Source organism: Aegilops tauschii, chromosome 1 (assembly GCF_002575655.3).
Source record: "Aegilops tauschii subsp. strangulata cultivar AL8/78 chromosome 1, Aet v6.0, whole genome shotgun sequence".
Classification (NCBI taxonomy): domain Eukaryota; kingdom Viridiplantae; phylum Streptophyta; class Magnoliopsida; order Poales; family Poaceae; genus Aegilops; species Aegilops tauschii.
Window position 1 is genome coordinate 31,152,498 of NC_053035.3, and position 7,006 is coordinate 31,159,503.

Consider the following 7,006-nt stretch of genomic DNA (forward strand, 5'->3'; position numbering starts at 1 on the left):
CAAGCCCCGCCGCCGGAGCCGCCCCTCGCCGCCCCGAGCACCCCCCGAGCCCCGCCGCACCCCGCCGCACCCCGCCGCCCTCGCCGTAGCCAGCCGGAGCCCCACCGGAGCCCTGCCCCGACGAGGTATACCTCGCCGTCGTTGCCGGTTTTGTTAAAAAAAAAACGTTCGTTTAAAAAAAAACCCTAGATCGGTTTATTTCTTCGGTTTTGTTATTTTGTGAACGTTCACCGACCCGTTCGTTTTAACGAACGCGTTTGTCGGATTTTCTCTGTTAACGAACGTCCGTTCTTTAACCGTTCGTTTTTCTTTTTCATCGAATTTTTCCGCGATTATCTCAGATCTCGATTTCTGATCGAATCTTCGTTTCTGTTTAACTTTTCGCTCGTTTATCGGAATCAGGCGATTCAAGCGCCTAGAGTTTCGTCTCGAAATTCTCTTTCCGTTTAACCTACTCAAACAAGTTTTTGCTACTGTAAAATTTGACCTAGATCCAGATTAGTAAACGAAGTTTGTTTCTTTCGCCGTTTGACTTTCGTTGCTTCGTTCGAGTTGATTCTTTTTGCAAACCGGAGTTCTTAAGTTGAACTTTCTGGTTGGATCTTTCATTCGAGTTTTACCTGTGCATTAGATGAGTACTTATTGTTTGCTTGTTTGTTTGCGATAGAGTACCCGGAGTGTGCCGCTTGTTACTTCGAATCGCTAGGTCTCGCGGATCATCAGCAAGGAAAGTAACACTTTGATCATATACCTTCCATACCCAGTTTTTATTGCATTAGATCTATTCCTCAAACATTGCATGATTAGGATCTAATTAAATTGTGGGTATTGGGAAGTAGTTGAGGTAGTACCTATTACCCGTTCTTTTATCAAACCCTTGGGAGTTACTTCTACGTTTGCTATTATATTGCCATGCTATGCTCGTGGACGTGGATTGGGTTTGAGTGATATTCATGACAGATGTGAGATTGTTAATAATGGTTTACTTAAGGTGGCAACTAAAACTCACATCTGGGTGGATTGAGGTACCTGGGTATTCCAGGATTGCCTGTTTTTGTTTTGGACCGCACCCAGGTTCAAAGGGATCATGAGATTATTCATGCTACAAACTTCCGTGTGCAGCCACAAGCTATTATGGGCTCTAGCATAGTTGACTAAGTTGTGTGAACTCTTACAGTGGTAGACTAGCAGATGTAGGGGAAAGTAGGTGTAACTGTCTGCCCATACGTAAGGTGCAAACACTTCTGAAAGACTGTGTCTCGGTCATCCGTTACTCAAACACCAGGTAGTGCGAGTAATCCAACGGAGGAGATCGAGTCTTGTGGGGAAAAGTGCACAAACCTCTGCAGAGTGCACAAACCTCTGCAGAGTGGACAATTTGAGTATCTAGTACCTGGATTATCATTTGAATCTCATCACCATGTTACTTTTAATTAATTTTGTTGGGTTATTGATGACACTTAATTGGGATTGAGATGCTGTCAACCATCTCAATGTTCAACAACCACCATGGTAGTTAAATAAAATTTATTCCTTTGCAGTAGGGAAAAATTGGCTTTCCGCAAAAACTTTAACCATAGAGCTTTCCACCAGCCATATATGCATGTAGTATAGTATTATTACTGTTCTTTATTCTCTGTGTGTTACATTGCCAGCATATTCCATGTGCTGACCCGTTTTCGGGCTGCAACGTTTCATGTTGCAGACTTTTCAGACGACGAGTAAGGTGCCTTAGGTCGTGGTCTTATACTCAGTGATGCCGCTGGAGTTGATGGACTCACTTATCCGCCAAGTCTTCCGCTGTTATCGTTTTTAGATGGCCTTAAGCCATATTTATCATACTTATTCTCTTTGGAGATATTCGATGTAATAAGTGTGTGATTGCTACTCTGTTATAAATCCTCCATTTGTACTGTGCGTGTCAGCATTACTGATCCAGGGATGACACTGGTGCACAGCAGCACAGACTATTTGAGGTCTGGTCGCTACACTAGGCCGTGGCGGGTGCTTGGCATCTCTCCATACGGTGGGAATCAGGTTAGAAACATCGAGGGTGATGACGCTGCACTGCCTGTCGGGGTCCGGTAAGGAGATCTAGAACCGTCGAGTAGGGTGTTTGTGGAGCGGCTCCGGTAGGGTGGACTACGGTGTGGGCGAAGCGGATCTATGGCCGTGAACGAGGGCGTAGGTGAAGCTGCTCCGGTGGTTGGGTTAAGGATGGTGTCGACGACGCGGATCTGCGGCCGTGGACGGGGCGTCAGAAGCTGCTCCGGTGGTTGGGTTAAGGATGGTGTCGACGATGCGGATCTGTGGCTGTGGACGGGGAGTCAGAAGCTGCTCCGATGGTTGGGTTAAGGATGGTGTCGACGATGCAGATCAGCGGCCGTGGACAAGGCGTCAGAAGCTGCTCCGGTGGTTGGGTTAAGGGTGGTGTCGACGATGCGGATCAGCGGCCATGGACGGGGCATCAGAAGCTTCTCCGGTAGGTTGGATGAGGGTGCGAGGAAGCGGATCTGAGGCCGTGGACTTGTGAGTTGGCAAAGCGGCCCCGGTAGGGTTGAGAATGGTATAGGCGAAGCTACTCCGGTAGGGTTGACGATGGTGTCGGCGAAGCGGCTCTGGTAGGGTTGAGGAAGGTGTCGGCGAAGCAGCTCCGGTAGGGTTGAGGAAGGTGTCGGCGAAGAGGATCAGAGGACGTCGACGGGGGCGTCGGTGGGGCGGCTCCGGGGGGTGTGGACGAAGCGTCTCCGGTGGGGAGTACAAATGAGCCGCTGCAGATGCGCCGCGGTTGACGAGAGTACCGGCGAAGCAGATCCGGCGCCGTGGACAAGGCCGGCACTGAATGGGCTGTGGTACAGTGGTGGATCAGCAGTCTACTTGTTTCTAGGGGAGGTGGGAGGGGTAGATGCGGCCGCAGAAGCAGATCCGGCGAAGTGGACGCCGCTGGCAGTGAATGGGCTATGGTACGCCGGTGGATGAGTAGTCTAGGGTTTCGAGAGGGGAGGGGAGAAAGGGCGATGAAGTACGGACGGCGTGATGTAAGATGCTCTGGTGCTGCGGAGTTAGTCGTTTTTGCAGGAGGGGGAGAGGAAATGGGGGTGCCGTGTAGTGGGGGAACCGGAAGTTACCAAAGCAGCCCCGACCTATCATGTAGATGAGGGCGGTATTGTAACTGTTGGTCTCGATGCACCAAGGACAAAAGGGGGATTTCGCATGCTAAAGACTAAGGTGGCGGAAATTTTAGAAGGAGGCGGGAGATTTTGCCGCCCGCGGGATCGTTCGTATCCAGTTTCAACTAATTTTGGACCGTGCTAGCGGGAAGGTCATGCTAGACTGTGTACACGGGGCACGCGTCAGCAGTTAATAACTGGTGTGAAGTCCACCCCAGAAAAAAGACAATAACTCGAGATGATGCGCCGATAACATGGACGTTCACACGGGCGCGGCCAATCGTACGGGTGTAGTGGCGCGTTCACAAAAAAGGGATCAAATGCTCAGCCTATGTATTTCTCGTGTAAATAGATAATTTAGTGCCATTGGTTATTTACTTTAAACATAATGTATTGACGTGTTAGTGTAGAGGCGCACAAAAAGAAATGGATATTGTAGTCAGCTACTTAAAAGTGTTACCTCATATGATTACATAGCCTCCATTTCATAAATTGCGTACCCATTGAATTCATATATGAATATTACATATATTACTTCAAAATAGAAACTTAAATCATCCAAGACTAATGAATTTGAATGCAAGAGTAACAATGGTGCATATACATGATAGCTACATTGGTTGTTTGAAGAAACATCACTCTAACTTTGGCATGCACAACTGAAAAGGTTTATTTAAATAGAAAAAAAATGTGATATGTGAGTGTTCAATCTTTATAGCGTTGAATCGATATTGTACCTTTGGCCACGATACGAAGTAGATATTGACTTATGTTCAAGTGATGCACGTCCACGATCGCTAGATAGTGATACGTGAATGAATTGTGCAATATCTCTCACACGGATACATATCTCATTTCCCTGTGGGCATCAGAATCACACACGCGCACTTCATGTATTTCTCTCCCTCCGTCAGGGTTAAATTTGTCTTTCTACCCCGTCCTACAAGTCTCTCACACAGGAACACACACGCTCTCTATGTCTAACATGCCCACCCCTTTAATTCCGCCCACCCACAGCCACTAATGTCTCAAAGTATAATAATATCTCTCACACATATGCTGTCTACCTATCCCTTAATATAGCTAGATATGTCTCACACAAACTCCTTCTCCCTACTAGCAAGATGCCCATGCGTTGCACGGAACATCAAGATGCATTTGTATGAGAATTTTATCTTGTGGGAGAAAAGGATGAACGAGGGAATGCCTTATTTGCAAATGCGGAGAGGGGTGTGGGTATCTTTTTGCAAAATTGCCATAGTTTCCTTCCTGTCCGTCGGATATAAATCGGATGGCCTATATTGCAGGATGGCAGGAACACCATCTTCACCAACTCTGTTTTTTTATAAGAGTAGAGATATGTGAGTGTCACTGCGCCCCCCACACACACCCACACTTCCCAACACCGAAGGAGTAGGGTGACACCTCGATCTTGATGCTAATCTATCGACTGGCTTCTCTCTCAAACATACACACACACACTACCCGGCACCGAAGGATTAGGGTGGCACATCGATCTTGATAATAATCTATCTACTCCTCTTTCAAACACACAAACACACACACACACACACACACACACACACACACACTCGCTAGTTGTCCCTCTGTGCCTACCGCGCACACTCTCGATACGTCTTTCTCTCCCTCCCCCCCCAACAATGACAGCAGAAGGGTGACAACTCGATCTGAGCATAATCTGTCAATTGGTTTCTCTCTCAAACATTGTGTCTCGGTGCCTCGCTCGGTAGCACCCTCGATATGTAGACTTCTCTCGCGCGCACAGCTGTAGTGACGATGACGCTGAACCCAGTGTGCCTTGTTTTTACCGGCCTCATGTGATAGTTTTCACCCTGTTTTCTGTTAATTAACAAGGCAACCTTTTCTTTGTTACTCCTAGTGAATCTGAAATCATTGGGGGCAGACATAAAATATATCACTTCAACCCAATTATCGCAGCAACTATTTTAAAAGAAATTAGCTAGCTGCCCGTGCGTTGCACGGAACATCAAGATGCATTTGTATGAGTAGTTTATCTTGTGAGAGAAAAGGTTGAACGAGGGAAGGCCTTATTTGCGAACGTGGAGAGACGTGTGGGTATATTTTGCAAAATTGCCATAGTTTCTTTCCTATCCGTTAGATATAAATCCGACGGCCTATATTGCAGGATGGCACGCACACCATCATCACTAACTCTGTTTTCTTCTCCCTCCGTCCGAAAATACTTGTCATCAAAATGGATAAAAAGAGATGTATCTAAAACTAAAATACGTCTAGATACATTTCCTTTTATCCATTTTGATCACAAGTATTTCCGGGCGGAGGGAGTATTTGTCTTTTTAGAGATTTCAACAAGTGACTATGATCAGACCTTACCAACATACTCAAAAAAGTAGTCCATAATTTTGATGTTACCCTCTTTTCTTGGCGGTGCAGTGCCATCTGGATACCTCATAAATAAATCAAGGACAAATCTGACCCCTTCCGGAAAAGACATACGGAGCAAAATGAGTGAATCTACACTCTAAAATATGTCTACATACACATCCGTATGTGGTAGTCCATTTGAAATCTGAAAAAGACAAATATTTAGGAATGAATGGAGTATATATAAGAGTAGACATGGAGATATATCTCCAGCATGGTCTACAACAAAAATGTGCTGGGCTGGTTACCGCCGGATGCTCGCAACGCGATGACATGAGTTCGAATTCTGTCTTTTAACTTTATATTTTTATATTATATATTACTCTACTTATTTAATATATACTTCTTTCGCTACTGTACTGACAGTGGAACCCACAGAGTACTTAGAATACAAGATTAAGGATGGACTTGTTTCTTTTTAACTTTCTGTACAAAGCTGTAGCCACCCTGCAAGTCACGTGTACACTGTACATGCAATTAGCTTTTTATAGAGGGACAATCATACAGGCAATTAACTCAAATGGATTGGATGTCACTCTATTATTTCTAGCATAAAGAGCATCTCCAACGGTAGCCGGCAAATTTCCTCCCGCTTCCTTAAGCGGAGGACGACATCAAACGCCAGCGGCATACATTTTTACAACTCTAACCAACCAGATGAAATTCGTGCAAACACGGACTGATTTCATATAAGCATGAAGGATTTCGTATAAAAAAGCCGGATCTTCATATAAACATGATGGATTTCATTACATTTACATGAACTAAGAGGTGCCAATCCGGCTCTCTTGTATAATTAATACTCCCTCCGTCCGGAAATACTTGTCCTAGAAATCGATGTATCTAGACTTATTTTAGTTCTAAATGGCCTCCCGCGGATCCCTTTGTCTTCCTCATGTCCGTCAGACACTTGCGGGGTCGACGAAGGTCCTCGGAAGAGACGAAGCAGCAAAGAAACCACCTGAATCCGCGGTCGTCGCCTCGGCGGTGGCCTTCATGGGTCCCAAGTGGCGGCAGCCTCCCGTGTTCTACTTCTCCTCGATGATGGCGGCGGACACGGAGAAGCTGGCCACCGACTCGTCGCTCTCCACGCACCCGGCTTCTGTCTCTGCCTGCATGGCGCTGCCGCAGGCACGGGAGGCGCGCCCACAGACACGGGAGGCGCGGCCACCGCAGACACTGGTGGCGCGGTACGACGCGGCAGCAACGACGCCTGTACCGGCGTGCTAGCCGCCGTGCCGGCGTGGAGCAACTCGCCACTCCTCATCGAGCTGAACTGGAGCGGCGAGTTGCTGAACCACGCGCCTGCTTGGGGCGGCAACTTGCTCCGTCGGGCCAAGCGAGGTTGGTGAAGCACCGAGCGGCCTCGCCCGTATCCGGAGGGCTCGGCTGGCCGCCCAGCCGGGTAA